This window comes from Felis catus, chromosome C1, assembly GCF_018350175.1.
Source record: "Felis catus isolate Fca126 chromosome C1, F.catus_Fca126_mat1.0, whole genome shotgun sequence".
NCBI lineage: Eukaryota > Metazoa > Chordata > Mammalia > Carnivora > Felidae > Felis > Felis catus.
This window is the reverse complement of record NC_058375.1, coordinates 192867657-192886983: the sequence shown is the minus strand read 5'-3', so window position 1 is coordinate 192886983 and position 19327 is coordinate 192867657. Positions and strand designations below refer to the sequence as shown.

Genomic DNA, 19327 nt, shown 5'->3' with positions numbered 1-19327 from the left:
CTGGCCTTCCAGATCTCGTCCTGCAAATGCTGTCCTGTTTAGCAGCGCCCTCTTGGGAGGGCGGGGGGGGGGGGGGAGTTCTGTTTCCAGCCCTGCATCCTGTGCATCTCCCTGGTCTCCTGGCTCCCCTGCCCGGAAGCTTGGGGCCTGGCCATGCTCACTGCATGCAGCTCCAGCTGTAGGAAGCTGGCCTCGGAGCCCCCGCCCCTCTGCTGCCCTGGGAAGGGAATTCACCTCATTTCAAGGGAAAAGGGGACGATGATTCAAAGATGAGTAGATAGTTTCAAGATGGTTGACTCAGAGAATGATTAAGAGGAGAAAGCCGGAGGGGTACAGAAGGAGGACAGAGTCTGGGCTGGTGAAGGGCGGGGGGCCTCTGCCGGCCGGCCACGGGGCTGGGCTTCAACCCCGTGCCTGACCTCAGGCACACCACCCAATCACCCACAGCCTCAGCCCGCTCTCTCCCTCGCTGGGGCCAATGACAGTAGCTGCTTTACAGGAGTGTCAAGGAGATCAAAGAAAAAGTGGCCCTCGGGCACTTAGCATGACGGCCCAGGGCAGGAAGCACCCTCTAAAAGTCAGCTGGCATTACTTTAAGTGGGCAGTGAGAACAAAAGTGTGTACTCTATCCAAGCGACTTCTCAATTTTTGGGTCTCAGGAGGGCTCCTTGACACTCTTAAATATTACTGAGGACTTCAAAGAGCTTTTGTTTGTATGTATATCTTGTGATATTTGTTTACATTAGAAATTAATGCCAAAATAGTTAAAATATTTATTAATTCATGTGAGAACGATAACAAACCCATTTTGGTACCGCATTTTTTAAAAATGAGAAATCATCATCTTTGCCAAGGTAAAAGTCCTTAGAAAAGTGACGTTGCTTTAGACTGTTGCCAACCTCCTTAATGTCTGGCTTCAGAGAGGACAGCTGGGTGATCACACAGTCTGCTGCACCTGTGCCTGTCATGGTGCCTCTGGAGAATTCCATGTGAGAGGATTCCACTTGTGAGAGACTGGGAGCGAACGAGGCACATAACGTCTTGGTGCTCTTAGGAAATAGTTGTGGCCCCAACAACTGGCTGAAGGGGTCTCGGGTGCCTTTCAGGGTTCCCGGAACACACTTTGAGAACCGCTGACCTAAAAGAGAATTTTGAAAAAAATCCTTTTTCAATTTGTGAAAAAAGATCGTGCCCAAAATGAGATTACACGTCACGTCCATCACGTGGGCAAAAAACGAAGGAGTCTGGCAATACCAGGTGTGTCTGAGGTTGTGAAACATCAGGAAGTCCCAGCCACTGCTGGGATGCTCCTTGCTCAACCGCTATTGGACGTTATCATCTGCTCTGTTCGTGCTGTACCACTCAGCTGTTCCACTTCTGAGAACTGAGGGACAGACTATGGTATCTTTATGTAATAGAATACTACACTTAAATACCACAATGAAAGGAACGGGCATAGAACATGGAACACGGTTGACCCTTTGGTGTGGTTTTGGACTGTGCAGATCCACTTATGTGCAGATTTGTTTCAATAAATACGGTACAGTACTGTAACTGCATTTTCTCTTCCTTATGGTTTTCTTGGTAACATTTTTTTCTCTAGCTTACTTTATTGCAAGAATGCAGTATATAATGCATGTAACATACAAAATATGTGTTAATCTACTGTTTGTGTTAGGTAAGTCTTCCGGTCCATGGTAGGCTATTAGCAGTTACCTTTTGGGGGAGTCAAATGTATCCACAGATTTTCAACGGTGCGGGGCATCCACACCCCCGTGGTTGTTCAAGGGTCAACTCTAATAATAGTAATGTGATGTATTTACATAATGAATGCTACAATTGAAGATAAATCCACTAGATTGGGGTGCCTGGGTAGCTCGGTTGGTTGTGTCTTACTCTTGATTTTGGCTCAGGTCAAAACCTCATGGTTTGTGAATTTGAGCTCTGTGTCAGGCTCTGTGCTGACAGTGTGGAGCCTGCCTGGGATCCTCTCTCTCTCTCTTTCTCTCTGCCCCTCCCCTGATCATGCTCCCCCTCCACTCTTAAAAAAAATTCATGCACCCCAGTGTTTATAGCAGCACTATTGACAATAGCTAAAGTATGGAAAGAGCCCAAATGTCCATTGACAGATGAATGGAGAAAGAAGATGTGGCATACACACACACACACACACAATGGAGTATTAAATGTGGATAGAACTAGAGTGTATTATGCTAAGCGAAGTTAGTCAGTCAAAGACAAATATCCTATGACTTCACTCACATGTGGAATTTAAGATACAAAACAGATGAACAGAAGGGAAAGGAAGAAAAAAATAATATAAAAACATGGACAGGGACAAAACACAAGAGACTCTTCAATATAGAGAACAAACTGAGGGTTGCTGGAGGGGTTGTGGGTGGGGGTATAGGCTAAATGGGTAAGGGGAAGACACTTGTTGGCATGAGCACAGGGTGTTATATACATAGGGGACAAATCACTGGATTCCACTCCTGACATCGTTATTGGACTATACGCTAACTAACTTGGGTGTAAATTAAAAAAACAATAATAAATAAAAAAATAAATTCACTAGGGCCATGTTAATATGAATAAATCTCAAAAACAATGTTGAGCAAAAACTAAGTAGCAGAGATGCAAGTCCAGAGCGCCATTTGCATCCAGTTTGAAAATATGCAAACAAACCTATATGTTACTGATGGGTACGTACATATGTAGTGAAGCTATCGAATCATGCATAGAATGAGAAAGACCAAATTCAGGAAAATGGTCCCACCTGAAGAATAAGGATAGGCAACAAAATCGAGGAGGAGTTTTGGGAGGATTTAACTGTATCTGTAGTGTCTTATTTATCTATTTTTAAAATCTGAATTAAAAAAATAAATTTCTGTTTAAGCAATTATTTGCTGGGAAAGAGTATGGCGAGAAAACGAGCCATGGCAATAAAAATTAACCATCTGGCAAAAGCCTGTGGGCAATGACCAACAAATTCCTCACTCACGTGGACTGTGTGGACAGGGTCCAGTTAGGGGCAACTGAGTTCCAAAGGCTCATTTATAGTTGGTTCTTCGAAGTTTAGCATGGATTTTCCCATAGAAACAGTTGAGCAAGTTGCCTAAAGGCCTAGACAAGGCTGGTCTGCCTAGCCCACAGAAACCCATGAACTTCGCAAACTGCCTAACCCACGGAAGGAGATGAGCAGGGCTGAGAAGGCGTTCCCTCAGAAAGTTTCCTCTGGCTTGGAGAGCTGGGAACCGATCCTCCCTGGCAGCCTTGGCCTGACCCTCCCTGGACCTCCCTTCCAGCCCAGTTTGGGGGTCAGGGATTCTCACACTTCTGAGCCAGTCAAAGTTGGCGAGGTAGGATCCCTATTTGGCAGGACAATCTGGAGTATGTGTTTCTGGGGGTGGATGGCCTTGGGCCAGGAGATATGGGAAGGCCAACCTACCAGCGCAAACCTTTGAATTGAGACCACTCTTTATCCTCATCAGCTTTAGAGTCATCTCTCACTGACTTTCTGCCAAGACCTTTTTTATTTCCTCTTTCACTGCCACCCTGGTTGTTTCAGACCCAAGATTCTCTCCTCTGTTCCATGGAGGAAAAAGCCTGCTGGGGCCTGCTATACAGGCGACATTCTGCTGCTGGTGACTCCAGAATTTCCTTATAGGAGGGCTGAGGGGTGCTGGTTTGGTTGGAAGGAAGGGTTTGAAGTTGTATTTATGCACCATTTTATTTTTTTAATTTTTATTATTTTTTTTAATGTTTATTTATTTTTGAGACAGAGAGAGACAGAGCATGAACGGGGGAGGGTCAGAGAGAGGGAGACACAGAATCTGAAGCAGGCTCCAGGCTCTGAGCTGTCAGCACAGAGCCTGATGCGGGGCTCAAACTCACAGACGGTGAGATCATGACCTGAGCCGAAGTCGGACGCTTAACCAACTGAGCCACCCAGGCGCCCCTATGTACCATTTTAGACAAGATGGAGGCAACACCGGTTGTCCCTAGTCAATAGGGTGGGGGCTAATGGAGAGACGAAGGCTGAGGCCAAGATACCGCCCCCAAGCCCCAGTCTTCTTAACCAACTCAATGAAAGTCAATTCTCTTCCCTCTTTTCAGTGTCTAAAGCGAGAACTCTGCTTGGGGGTTTGGGGGAAAAGGGAGAGACTAAAAATAAAAGATGATGGGAAAGTAAAGAATTCTCTAAGAGGAGCACCTGGCTGGCTCAGTCAGTCAGGCTGAGTCACAACTCTTGATCTCAAGATTATGCATTTGAGCCCCATGTTGGGAACCTACTTAAAAAAAAAAAGCCTACTTAAATTAAAAAAAAAATTTCTCTAATAGAGTCCCATATGTGTTGGCCTTGATATTCATTGAAACATATGTCTAGTTCATTGGAGGTACATTTCTATATTACAAGCTTTTATCAATAGCAATAACATATAAAAAAAGATACTATCCATCATTCCAACCTAAGTGCTCTCATTTTTGGACATTCCCTTTCAGTCCTTACTACATGTTTGTATGGCTGTAGATTACAGGAGCACAGAGTTTTTATCTTAACATTCTTACTAATGGATACACGTTTCTCTATGCTCCTATGTACCTGTCACATTTACTTACTTACAGTAAAACCTTGGATTGTGAGTATCTTGTTCTGTGAGTGTTCCGCAAAAGGAGCAAACATTTCTCATGAATTTTAACTTGATAAACGAGCGATGATTTGCAATACGAGTAGTACATGATGTCAAATGTCACATGATCACAACTGGGCCACGGTTCTCTCTCCCTTTCTCTCTGCCTCTCCCTGTCTGTAGGATTGTGGGTGATCGTCTCCCATGCTCAGATGCTTGGTCTCAGGCCACAGTGTTTGGCTGAAATCAGTGATTTTTCAGAACATCGGGAGGTGCCCACAACCAGCACTAGGGTATTTTTGGTCACTTCAAAGCACCTGCATACAGTCCTTTGCTTGTCCATACAAGAGTAAGCTTAGGAATGCCTTGCTTCATTCTAGGTCAGGCTGCCTGCAGATAGAGACCCTCTGCTGCCTTATTGCCAGTTACATTCAATATAGTATATGACAAGTTTATTAATACTGTGCTACAAAAAAGATTCCATTGAGCCAACAGATAGCAGTGATTCCGTTAGTGATAGTGAAAGTTGTCCTACACAATAACTCTCCTCTCTCTTGTCTCCCTCCCACCAGCCACGAAGGTTTTCAAAGGTAAGTTCAGATTAATTTATTTTTCTTTATATTTTGTATTTTCTTCATTATTTTGTATTATATTACAGCATTATAACCATTTTTATATGAATATTTTTGGGGTGTGGGACGAATCATCTGAGTTTCCATTATTTCTTATGGGGAAATTTGCTTTGATATACAAGGGCTTTGGATTACAAGCATGTTTCTGGAACGAATTATTCTTGCAAACCAAGGTCTTACTGTGTTTTTCTTTTGGAAGCTGTTCCATCCCCCCCCCCCCCCACCAGCTTTACTAAGATATAATTGACACATAACATTGTGTAAGTTTTAGGGGTCAACACGATGATTTGACATACATATATATATTGGGAAATGATCACTGCAATATGTTTGGTTAACGTCAATATTTTTTTCTTGTGATGAGGACTTTTAAGATCTACTCTCTTAGAAACTTTCAAATATACAATACAGTAGTCCCCATGCTGTACATTACATCCCCAGGATGTACATATCTTATAAGTGGATGTTTGTACCTTTGACTGCCTTCATCCATTCGCCCCACCCCTCACTCCACGACTCTGGTAACCACCAATCTGTTGTTCTCTCTAAGTTGTTTCTTTTTTGTTGTTGTTGTTAAGATTCCACGGACACACACTTTTTTTTTCTCAATGCCTAGTAATACTTCGTTGAGTAGATATTAATGGATTGAAGAAAAGGTACCTGAGTTCTAACTCAGGGAGAACATTAAGACCTCATAGAATTAACTAAAGGAGTAAAGGAGGCAATAGATGTAACATATTTACAATAGCATCTTTAAAGAATAAAGGCTAACTGCATGTTGGCTGTTTTTATCTATAACCATATCTTCACCTTTGTTCTTTTAAAAAGCCCCACCCATTTAAGGGAAGTCAGCCTCTCCAGGGACACCCTACTACGTCTCCCCCCCACCCCCCACATTTAGAGACCAAGGTTCACACGGGTGATAATTCTGGATCTCAGCCTAGCAAAAGGACCTAAGTAGCTTCATTTCCATTTCAAGAAAACACCTCAATTCACTTCACCTTCCCTCTTCACCACGTAAGAGTTACTTTGGGGAGGGGAAACCTGGGTGGAGACCAGAGCAGGGGCTCTGGGAGGAGGCAGTTGGAAAAATCTTGGGGCTATGCGTTCATGCTACAACAAATATTTTTTAAACAACTGGTTTTTTGAGCCAGTCACTGAGCAAGGCTGCTAGGCCCTGGAAATATAGATGAAAGATGTTTTTTGCTCTCAAGCTGCTCCCTGTGTAGAAACGTGTGAAATGCGGAAAGAGTGCAGGAGAAGAATGCACAGCTTAAGAGGTCAGGGGGCTGCCTAGCCCACACCGGCTGATGCTCCAGCTGAGCTGGGTACGGTTCCTCGAGGAATTGGTCCATTTAGGCAATTACACTACATTTGAAAATGCAGGAACCAGACCACGAAGGACTTGTGCGCTGTGTGTGGTAGGAGGCTTCTCTTCCCTCCCCCAGCAGGCCATGGAAAAAAACTATAAGGGACAGAAGGAGTGAAGGATGAAGGTTTACCCCTTTGTCCTTCCCCACATTTTCCTTGTTTCTCCTCGACTGCCCCCACAGAATTGTCCTGCAATAGCACACGGGTTATAGTCAGGGAGGAGAAGGGGGAGGAGAGCCAGGAGGAAGAAGTGCCTAAGAACACAGGTAGGGGAAAGGGGAGTTTTGGAGAAAACTGGGTGGCGTAGTCCTCTGTGCTTAGGGGCTGTGCAAAGAGTAGCCAGAGACTGCCAGAGAGAATAAATTTCCCATACCACAGAGCAATGCGTCCGCCCCACACTTCGCCTCCTAGGTATTCATGAGTTTATGGAACTTGAATAAAGACCAGGCAAGTTTTTCTGAGTTTGCTTCTTCATTTACTACCTTTATGTTGGACTATTTTTTCCCATGACCAAGTTCAAAGTTAGGTTGACGGACTAATTGAAAGCTGGGGAGGACTCACGTTGGCGGTAAATAAAGCAGCCGTTCTGATAAATTCCTAATCTCAAGCCAAGTTTTCTCTCAACAACGAGGCACTTAAGTACAGTGAGATGGTGTTTTTACCTCAGATATAGAGTTTACCTGGGGATATATTGACATTAACTTCGTAAAGTTTTTTTAACGTTACCTTTACGTTTCTAATTTTTTAACTTCTGTGAAGTTGAAAATATATATAATATTTTAACAAGTACTGAGCTCGACTTAAATATTTTTTCCTTTGCTATTTGAGGTTATTAAGGCTGGGCGGTGAGCAGAAGACTATTTAAACATCGGAAAGAGCATGCTGATTCCTTTAGCAATACTTTTGAACAGTCTTTTAATGGCCTCCTTAGAAGTTCTATGAAGACTTTAGTGGAACAGCTACCATTCAGGAGTGATAAAGATATCAACGCTAAGAATACACTACGTAACGTTGCAAACCCACTATGGTCTAGAAGATCCTGTATGTCACGCTAGGAGTTTATTTTGGAGCAAAAAATGGAAATTAAAATCAACTGGAGAAGCCAAGTAGGAAATCATTCAAAACCTCATATTGAAGAGACCTTAGGAGGAAAATAGCATGAGCAGTGATTTCATCAAAATGAGGTGTAAAAAATAAACAGATGGGGGGACATGGCAGGAAAAAAAAATTATAACAAATCTGTTTTTCTTTCCAGATACTTTCCCCAAATAGCTAAACCTGTAAAAGTTACATAATGCACGATTAGTAATGCTTCGTTGTACCCCTTTTGGTTTTTCTTTCCCTTTTTCTCATATGTCTACCTGTGATCATGTAGGCGGAATCAGAAGACACGTACTCCTCAAAACCAGGAAAAGGAGAGAAAGTTCAGACCCAGTAAGCCGTCCCGGTCAGTTAGGATTTAGTTCACCTGCACGGAAGAGAGACCTGGTTTTTTCAGCTTACACAAAGAACACTGGCGTTGTCCTCACAGGACAAAGAATCTGGGCGGGCGGTCCAAAGCAGGTGCTGGTGCCTGAGGAAGTCACTGAGGACCTGGGCTCCTTCCAGTCACCGTGGCTTCACCAGCAGGCATTGTGTTTATGCTCTAGCAAGTTAAACAAGGAGGAAGTGCAGAGTGAAAGGCAGAGGCCCTCGCCTCTGCCCCAGAGGGTCCCCTGGAAGCCCCGCCCTGTGATTCTTGCTTTCATTAGCAATCAGCCAGCACTGATTTCCACGGTCACCTCTATCCATAAGGGAATCTGGGAGAGGGGAGGGGTACTTTGCCACCCCCAATAAAATTGAGTTCTTTTGATAATGAAGAAGTGGGGTATGCTTCTATTCCTGATGTTTAAAGTATTTACTTTACCCCATTTGCCATTAAATGGAAGTTAATCTATTTCTCTTATGACCTTTCATCTTCTGATGCCTCTGATAGTAGGCATTCAACAAATAAATGTGGGTTGATTGACAGATTGATTGACTCATTATACTAGTAATTGCCAGGCATACTTCATGTCAGTATACTAGGATATTTACAAACAAAATATATGTTCCTGCACTCAAGGGGCTTATCGGTGCAATTTCAGGCATTCATGTACATAAAGTAATTAGAGAACAATCTCGCTGGTACAAAGGGTATATTATCTTCATTTGTGTGTGTGTGTGTGTGTGTGTGTGTGTGTGTGTGTGTGTGTGTTTATTTACTTATAATGTTAATGTATCTGTTGAATAGGACTTGGTTCCAGGGGTGTTTTCGTTAAATTGTTTGCTTAAATATGATCAGTCCTGCCGAAAAACATAATAGCAGCCTTAGACACTTGGATTCTCACTGCATCATCACTTGTGGGATGGTCACACAGCCTTTCTACTTCTCAGTCTCTGTATAAAATATAGAATGCGGTAATAGCTATCCGGTATAGGTATTGGGTAAGTGAGTGCCAACGTAAGACAGTGAAGGACGTGCACGGGCTCATAAATCAGACTATCCAGAATCTTTTTCCATGTCTGTCATTTACTAGCTTGTAACCAGGGATATATGCCTCAGCTTCCCTATCCATAAAGTGGGTGATGGTGGTCCAAACTACAGAGAGCTGATGTGGAGATTAAGTGAGTTAATATATGCTGAGTATTTAGAAAGAACTTGGCATGTAGTAAACAATAAAAGGTAGGTATGATTATATAATTTTTCTTTTTTTTTTTAAAGTTTACTTATTTATTTAGAGAGAGAACGGGCATGCGAGCAAGGGAGGGGCAGAGAGAGAATGCCAAGCAGGGTCTGCACTGTCAGCATGGAGCCTGACGCGGGGTTCGAACTCACAAACCATGAGATCATGATCTGAGCCGAAATCGAGAGTCAGAGGCCCAGCTGACTGAGCCACCCAGTCGCCTGTATTATACAATATTTCCAATTATTTATCTAAAAGTAAAATAGACTCCATCTGGAAGTATGGGCTTGCTTTTCTCCTATGCACGTTTTCATGGGTGCTTCCTGGTTATTTCCTCTCCCTCCTCTTCCTCCTCCCTCTCCTCCCCCTCCTCCTCCGTGCATGTTCAGCCTGTGTCTGCTTTGACATCTTTGACTGGGTCCGAGGGGGACATCGGGACAGCTAAGATGGCTTTGAAGGCTGGAGAAGTAGCTCTGCAAGCTGAGTGACCCTGAGCCAGTGTGATGGGCTCTTGAGCTGGGTGCCAACCAAAGTAAGGCAATGGGACCTTCCGGGAAAGATGCTGACTTCAGCTGTCACTCACGTCCGCTTTGGGATTCTCCCGAGGTCTCTTGACCCTACCCTGCCGTGGTTTGAAGTAGATTTTATTAGGCTTTCATGAACCCTCACGTCTGTCTTTTTTTCTCGTTGTCTGGCGTCTAAGCGGCTACATGAGAGCCAGTGCTGCGTACTCGGCCGGCATTCTGCCCAGCCCTCCCTTGAACACGCATTTCTCTCGCACCAAATCCCAAAAGTGAGGTCAGGGGTTTAGAGGCCCAACTCAGCTTGTTCATCAACACAGCACCGAGGCTATTTTTGTGTTCTTCCCCTTGTTCAATTTCCTTTTGAACCGGAATTGTAAATAAGATGCTCTGTGACCCATGGGTCAAAAAGGGAATAATCGGGCAAATAAATTTTGATTGTAATGACCATTACGAACATAACGCATTAATAATGAATATCAAGGATTCAGCTCAAAGATGTTAAAGGCAAAGTCTCCATGAGTCTTTTTTTTCTCTCTCCCTTTTCCCGTTCTTATTCCATAACTCATCTGTAGGTGGTGATAGGAGTTTTAAAAGCAAGTATAAATTTTCATCCCCCCCCCCCAAATAACTGCTAGTTTTTATCCTGAATAATATCCTTGACTGATGAAACCCATTTTGTCTTGTACTATTTGCAAACAAAAAAGAAACAATAATCTACACTAATAAACAAATATGAGAAGGCATTTAAAATCCCTTTAATTTGCCTAATTAGAGAACTTTCGGGAGAGTGATTTTCAAAGGAAAACAGTTACGGCATTTGTGTCTAAATATATCTTCCTGCTTCTGTTCTACTCCAACCTGAGTGTTTTAAAAATTCTCATGTAGAGCTGATGTTCCTTTGTTAAGGACACTGTTTTTTGGAATAAGTTTTTTTTTTTAATTCCTTTTTATTTATGCAACCCTGAGCTTCCACGTTTCTTGGTGAGAGTGTTTCTGAGTTTCAAGGGAGTGATGTCTTGTCACAGCATTATCTGATGTTGTGGGTGTGGGTTTTATTTTATTCCAGCAAAGCATTTAGCTCATTCTCTCTCTCATCTTCCTGAGCAAAGAGAAATGTAAACAGTGACAAATCGAGCTCTTCATGACTCTTTCCCGGATTTTTCTTCTGTGGTGTCACCGTCCACAGAGTTCAAATACATTGGGTATTAAGAAGAAATAATTTCATTCGATAGGGAGCAATTGATATTATGAAAAGGAGTAGCAAATATTTTATGAAATACCAACTTATCAGGTAATTTAAATTTGCTGGATATGCAAGGACCCTCCTCTCTTAATTATTAGGCACAAAGTTGATAACCCTCATCCTTGTAACTCCAGAAGGACACTTCTATATGAACTTAGAGCATTTTTCATTTAAGCAAGGCTTCTCAACCCCTTCGCTGCGGGGGTCATCACATTCATTCTTCGCTGTGGGGGTTTGTCTTGTGACCTACAGGATATGTAGGAGCATCCCTGGTCTCTACCCACTAGATGCCAGTAGTGTCCCTCCCCCAGTGTGACATCAAAAACGTGTCCAGATATGGCCAGATGTCCCCTGTTGGAGCGAGGGGGGTGCCATATCTCCCTGAGTTGAGAAGGGCTGGTTTACAGTGATCTTCAATCTGGGAGTGTAGTGACAGTTTCTCTACAAAGGGCAAAATCATTAGAGCATGCTGAGAATCAGAAACCCCACATTGTTGATATGGAAGCCCAGGCACAGAAGTTTATGTGCTCTTGGGGATGAAAGGGGGAATTGGAGATTAAACTTCCGCAGTGCTTGGATCAGTCTGCCTGATTGCTTCTGATCAGACGAATACTAGGATGGGGAAGGCAGAAAACAGCTAGTTGTCCCTCTGGTTAGTCCAGCCTGCTTGCCAACTGGCACTATGTTAAAGATACTTCCCAGGAGTTTTCAATGTTTAGGGTTCTAACATTACATATACATGAACGATAAAAAAAAGAAATTTACAAATGGTTTTAGTAGAAATCAATGACTGCTCACGTCCATTAAAATTAAAAATGTAAGAAGTTTTATGTCCTTGCTCCCAACCTTTGTCTTTTTTGTTATTGTTTGTTATGTGTGTGTGTGTGTGTGTGTGTGTGTGTGTATATATATTACACAGCTAACGCACGTTCATCATAAAAACAGTTAAAGGTAGATACGAGCCAAAGGGGGAAAAAACCATCCCAAATCCCACGCTTAGAGAGAACTAGTATTAACCTCTTGGTGTATATTCTCCAAAGATATGATTGTATAGCTTCCTTTTTCATAAAGCCCACCCTGAATAACACTTTAATATTTACTTGATATCTACTGCTGCATCATGGTAATGCTATCTTGGTCTTTATAGGATACATTTCTTCTGTAGACTCAGATGTCTTCTGATTTATGGTTATTGTTGCAAAATCCCAGCGAGGTAGAAGGAACAAGTATTATTATCTCTTATTTATGAAGTATTAAAAGGTAAAGAGGGTTTAAGTGGATTACTTAATGCCACAGAGTTATCAGGGGAAGAAGTTTGAATAAGATTCCAGGTTTTCTGCTTCCTAATTCAATGTGCTTTCCATTAGTCTGTTTTAATTATTTTAAGTATAGATTTATATAAAAACTGTCTTTACCAAAACTTCAGGTGCTTTAGGGATAATTTTTAACCCAGACAATGCCCAAACCCCTTACGGGAAGTTGTAATGATAAAGGGAGCCGGTGGAGGAAAAGCATACATGAGATGAAAAGAGATATATCAGAATTAGTGCTCATAAACTTGGCCCTCCCCTCCCTCAAGCCGGATTGCCATTTAAATGTGCTGAGCCTTGTGGCTGCTAGAGAGTAAGTGTGTGCATCGCAATTCTCTGAACTAGAGCAAAACTGTACATATAACCACAAGGCCTGTAAGGCACAGACACATATTATAAATCAGTAAAATGGGCTGGGTATGCGTTAGGGAGAGGTGGTGACTGTGACAAATGGCGGTGTGCATGTTCCCTCCAAAGGGGACAGCCACTCCTCAGCTCTAGTGGGAACATGCACCCAGTGCTGTGAGGCCTCCTGATTTTACGGAAAAATCAAAACTAGGATTTTAATGGAAAACATCTTGATTAAAAACAAGCACTGCCATCCACACCAGTAGATTAGCAAGTCAAGGGGGCCTTGCAGGCCTAGGTGTATTCTTGGCACGCTCAAATATTTTTAAAGTTCCATCAGGAACAACGATGGATCTGGTGGGTGAAAATCTGCCTTTCAACTTGGAAATGTTCCTCAAGAGGGGAACTGAGGGTGGCTCGATTTCTTCTTTACAAGATGCTCCCCGATTTTGTCTCCATTCAAGACACCTCCTCTCCTAGGGCTGCTGTCTACCCACTGTCTGCATCACGGCTCCTGCATAGGTGTGCCCTGTCATGGGACAGGGGCTGATGGCACAGGCTTGGAGGCAGCAGGCTTCTGGTTAGTAGTTCTGGGACCTGTCACTCAGTCTAAGAAAATTGCCTTGCAGTGTCTACCCTTGGTTTGATAAATCTTATCTGACAGTCTCCTCCTGGTCTGCAATTTCTCTGAATTTTCAGGTGATCTGTCCCTGCAGGAAACTAGAAGGTGATTTTCCATTCACAACCATGAACAGTTGTTTTTGCCTAAAAATATATTCATGAACTGATTTGTTTCCTTCAAATATAACAAAACCTTCTCCCCGGAATAGAAGGGGACAGTCATTTCCGTCAGATTGTGTTCAGATTAGAGACATTCAAAAAAAATTTCCTGCTCTGGAGTTCTTCTAAGTTTTCTGTTATGAGAAAAACATTTCTCCCTGAAGAACTGAATTCAGGAGCCCAGCAGCACCATGATTTATTTTCCATTCTCTCCAATGCCCTATAAAACACATGCAAAAATGGCATAAACCAGTTCCAGATATAGATATAAAAATGTGCAGAGGGTATTTTGTTATGTAAGTTAATGTATTATATGCACCTATATGACAGTAAATGGATGCAAAATTCTTCCAAGTACTTTGGGAGAATAAAGAACACGAAAACGTCCGGGTTTTTTTCACAGAATCATGTTATGAAGAAGTTGGCCATGAGAGGGCAGCATTGCCCACACAAATCACAGGATGGTTACTAAATTTGAACCTCAGATACTGTTTTGAGTTTCAAACATCCACCATTTGGTTTCAAACACAAGCAATAATAATAGAAGCAACATCCTTTATGCTGGAAAGGTCACAATTTTTTTTCAATAAAACATCTTTATCTTATGGCCTGGGCAGCCATTAGGTCAAGGCTGTCCTGATCTAACAATAGCATTTATCTTTTTTCTCATGTTTCTTTTTTCTTTTCCAGCGGGTCTCTTTCACATTCTGTTCTGTTTCTGTGGTTTGATGACTTCTTTTTAAAAATCACCATGCTCTTTTAAGATCCTGGCCACATTGTTTAACCCCAGGGAGCCTCAGCTTCTCTGTCTGTGAAACTCCCGGGCAGTCTGGGGTGGCGGATAAAACGCGGAGTCTGCTGTGGGCAGACGTTGGTGTTGCGTCTTAGACCCACCTTTCCCCATCCGCGATCGGTGTCTGCCTCGCACAGCTCTCGTGAGGCTGTACTTTCTAATGGATTTATAAATGCCTGGAACATAGAAAGTGCTCAATAAACATCAAAGGAACAGTGTGTTTTCTTTTACTTGAATGGGTTAACATTTAAAAATCTGGAAAGATTGCATACAATTTCTTACCAATCCAGTCTCGTTCACGCATGTTACTTGCCTGGCTTTCACGGACGCTCAGGTTTCTGTAGGTCCCTGGGTCCATTCATTATCTTCAGAAAATGCACCCTGGCCAGCGAGGACAGCTGAAGGGAGGAAAACTTTATTTTTGCGCCAGACTGCAGAAGATGATTGCGCCCTGGCCCAACAAGGCTGCAGATTCTTTAATCTGAGCAATCCAAAACCCTTAGCGCGGCAATTTATCTAATTTGTTTCTTTTGTCAGATTTCATTCTGAGGTTGAAGCTTTTGAAAGACCAGGAGAGGGCATTTCCTATGCGAAGTTTGGTTTCCTTCCTTCCCGGGTGGCAGGTTGCAAGGTCGGGATTGTCAAACGGGGAGAGGACATCCGGGGTCTGACCGTAGAGCCGAATGTCACTAGGGGCAGACTCAGCAGAGACATCCTTTCTTCTTTTTGCCCATTTGCTTTCTTCAGCCCTCCTACCCTTGTGTGTTCAGGTTTTCTTAGTGTTAGTTTTAACCTTGAAAAAAAAAAAACTGTGATTTAAAAAAATTTTTTTTTAATTTTTTAATGTTTATTTATTTTTGAGACAGAGAGAGACAGAGCATGAATGGGGGAGGGTCACAGAGAGGGAGACACAGAATCTGAAACAGGCTCCAGGTTCTGAGCTGTCAGAGCAGAGCCCCACGCGGGGCTGGAACTCATGGAGTGCGAGATCATGACCTGAGCCGAAGTCGGCCGCTTAAACGACGGAGCCACCCAGGCGCCCCAAAACTGTGTGATTTCTAAAATAAAGATATAAAGGTTATTTCCTCACAGCAGGAGGCTGGGGAGAAAGCTTTGCCCTCCCCAGGAGCCCGGGGTGGGGAAGGATTTAGTGATCATCAACACTTCTAGAACTGCGCTAAGTTACCGAAGGAAAACTGCTCATTTATCTAACCCTTTGCCATGAAATGTTCAGAGACGAGTGTGCTCGTTGGCACCTGCTCTCAAGGTGGCGGCAGACACTCAGAATGGTGTTTCCGTTGAACTTCCTGCCTTTCTGCTCATTGAAAAACACAGCACATCGAGGGGCTGCTGCGAGAACACTTTCCAGCCTATAAATCGGGGCTGGAGGAGAGGCTTAATTAAATCAGTTCGGAGGTTACAGGAAGGAAAAGCAAACCTCTCCTCCCAGAGTTGACCTGGTTCAAGGAATGTGGCAGTGAGAGAGAACTTGGAAATGTGTTAGTAGGACTAATGCAAATATACCAGAATCAGGCACTTCCTTGCCAGCCTAACAAAGCAAGAGCATAGGATGCAGCGACGGACGACTCGGGCTTTGACCTTCCAACTTCATTCTGTGTGCAAGAAACACGGGTCTGACGATGACTGGAGAGGCTGAATGGCTGTGTTTCAGTTTACAGCACAAAGGACAGGCTTTCTCTTTTTTTTATGTTTTTTTTAATTTTATTTTTGAGAGAGAGAGACAGAGTGTGAGTGGGGGAGGGGCAGAGAGAGAGGGAGACAGAATCTGAAGCAGGCTCCAGGCTCTGAGCTGTCAGCAAGGGCCGGATGCCGGGCCTGCACCCACCGACTGTGAGATCATGACCTGAACCGAAGTCGGACGCCCAACCGACTGAGCCACCCAAGCGCCCCAAAGGACCGGCTTTCTTAAACAAACTTAATTTCTATAGCATCCTGTTATTTGCTGGCCAGGAATTGGGAAACCTTGAGTCAGTCCTATATCAGAATTCTGTGTTGGAAAGGGTAGATCATTAACTAAAACCTACCAGTTCACGACTGGGGACACCTGGTTAGAATTTAGGATTGTAGACTGTGGAGTGGGCAACAAAGGAAAACACGTCTGCACAGAAGGGGAAAGGAACAGGCTGCATACATTCAGGCTGGAGTACTGACTATGTCACCGACTCAGCATGCCCGGTGCAGGAATATTCCACGCGATCCAGCTGGTCCCTCCTTTTTCCTTGAGCTCTCTCTGAGGGTCATGGGCACACGAGATCATGTGGCACCTGTCAATAACCTTCTCTCTGCATGTCACCTCTACTTGAAAGATAGGATCATGTGACTGAAAGAAAAAGAGCAGGACCTAAATGTGGAGTCTCGGCATTTGGTTTTAGCCAGAAGATAAGAAAGCTAAAGCAGTAACTTGGATTCAGATGCCTGGGTGGCTCAGTCAGTTAAGCATCTGACTTGGGCTCTTGTCGCGATCTCACAACTCATGGATTTGAGCCCCGTGTCAGGCTCTGTGCTGACGGCTCAGAGCCTGGAGTCTGCTTTGGATTCTGTGTCTCCCTCTCTCTCTGACTCTCCCCTGCTTGCTCTCTCTCTCTCTCTCTCTCTCACAAATAAATAAACATAAACATCAAAAAAAAAAAGTATGCTGGGTTCAGTCAAGTCCATCAGCACAGGATGCTAGAACCTTGGTCGTGGTTGTATGGCTCAATCTGGAGCACACGTGTTCCAGTGATAAATGTCATGTGGGGAAGGAAAAAAGTTTTTCTCTACTTTCTTAGGATCCCTGGTTGGGTCTGAAAATTAAAGTGACAAAGACAGATAAATGGGAGAAAAGCAAACATATTTAGTTAACATCAATTTTATGCGACACAAGAGCCTTCATAAGGAAATGAAGGCCTTCAGAAATGGTTAAAATTGAGTATTTCTATGGTAGGTTGGATGAAGAATGAAGAGTCATGGAAAGATATGATAAGGCCAAGGGTAGGAGCTCAATGGCGTAAACTGTGGGAAACTTGGCAAGGTCTGTTGGTTTGGGTTCTTTTCAGTGTCCCTCCATCTTGGGAGACGAGGACACTCCTTTCCTCCACTTACAGGGAGGGCACCTCTCACGTGACGCTCTTATGTATGACCTCTTTCAGGGGGGACGAGGAAGTTAGAGAGTCCCTCCTACACCTGCTGTATCTTGAACTCCTATAGCTTAAATATATCGAACAGACCAAGGTGCGTATTTTAGGGTTTCACATCCAGAACGCCATCAGTCGTGATGCGAAACAAAGCAGTCAGTCCTCGGAATCATTACCCACTCCCTCACATCTATAGCCATGTATTGATCACACTTGTTTTCCATTCATAATTTTCCATGACTCATTATTTCCCATGATACATCCATATCCATCCCGTTAGCCCCTTTGGATCTATTTGTTAGCTGGATCAATTCTTGTTAGGACTTTAGGTTAATAGTCAGAGCAGGACGGAAGGAGAGCATTGGGGCAGGAGTTTATTCACACCTCCTGTGGCTGACTAGATGGGCACGCCACCCCCCTCACCTTTCCTATGTCATTCTTCACTCTCTGGCACTGTCTTTGTTTCCCATGCCCCTCCTCCTGTTTTCCTGTTCCTTACAGGAGGCAAAGGGGGTCTGAATGACACAGCCGGGGTGAGACAGGGCAAATGTTTGCCTCATGCTAAGCAGCTACCCCTTCTCTCCATGTCCTCACTAATGAACAGCCAAGAAATGAACAGATGAAGGATGAGAAGTGGAGAAATAAGGACGGAAAAGTCCAAAGGTGTGTGGGAGGCCTGGAGAGCAGGGGAGCTGAAGGCAGGGATTTAAGATCTAGAGCAGGGATGACACTGGGTTTGCCTTGAGCAGCCGCCCCCTCTCTCTGGCCTCAGCTGTAAACTCAGGGGCCAGCCTCGATGGGCTCTAGGTCTGCCCAGGTACGACCCGGGAAGCCGTGGTTTGCAACGGGAAACTCCCGTAGCACACTTTTAAAATTAATTTATTAAAAAGAAAGCTGCCTGTGATCTGTATATTTCTACTCCATTATCAGTGCAGTTGTACATGAGTGACTTATTTGAACCAATGTAAAAAAGAAAAAAAAAAAGCACCAAAAGGCAGAAAAATGAAACAGGAGATGATACTACCAGACTCATTCTGGTAAGTGAGTAATTTGTTTATTCCTTCGGTACTTGGGGTTGCCACTAAATCTGGACTGGAGAAGCCAGTAAATATTTTTAATGTGACATGACTATCAGAGCATTCTGTGCAAGGCACACTTTGTTGCTCCAAGTTTTATTCCTTTTTTTATCATTAGCCATAACCTTTTGGGGCCTGATCTCAACCAAGAGCCACATGCAATCCTGAGAAGGGTCAGAGGCCAGCTAAAGCCACCGCCACGTGCTGGGCCATCTGCCAGCAATTCACGTGACAGTGGTCAGGTCCCTCCAGTATGTTGCAGATTTGTGACACAATTCAAGGATATTTGTTTTTATTGTGGTGTTACCATATATATCTTGGGCTGATCATGGGGAGGGGTTCAAAACCTCTTTAGGCCCATACACCCTTTCCACCCAGCTGATACCATTTGCTTTGTGCATTTTGATCCACCTGCTAGCAAGTGTATTCTCTTCTCTCCAATGCATTAAGTAAAGGAAACACACACACACACACACACACACACACACACACACACACACACCCATCTGCCCATCGTTGTGAAAACCTAATAAAAATAATAGCAAAGAAAGGCAGGGTTTATTTAATTTGGGTTAGACGTGAGCAACATTGATTTCCTTGTCTCAAGACAGCTCATATCTTGCAGAGGTTCTATAAAACTCCTAAAAGGCAAAGTAAAGCTGGAGAGGTTCCCTTAGCGACTCCTACCTGGCACACAGAGAGTTAAACTTAAGGGGGAAAAAAAATTGAAATGCAATCCTGGCTCGTGTTACCCATTAGCTGGGTATATTGACCAAACTT

The 19327-nt window shown here is 43.6% G+C and overlaps 2 long non-coding RNA genes across 5 annotated transcripts in view; both read left to right on the top strand.

Annotated features, from left to right (window-relative positions):
• Window positions 1-19327, top strand: part of LOC102900246 — a 75598-nt gene that overhangs the window by 42192 nt on the left and 14079 nt on the right. The gene's annotated exons all lie outside the window — the stretch shown is intronic.
• LOC123379255 lies at window positions 5178-8803 on the top strand. Its single transcript, XR_006583498.1, has 2 exons — window positions 5178-5221; window positions 7463-8803. It is a non-coding gene; the product is annotated as an uncharacterized LOC123379255 (long non-coding RNA).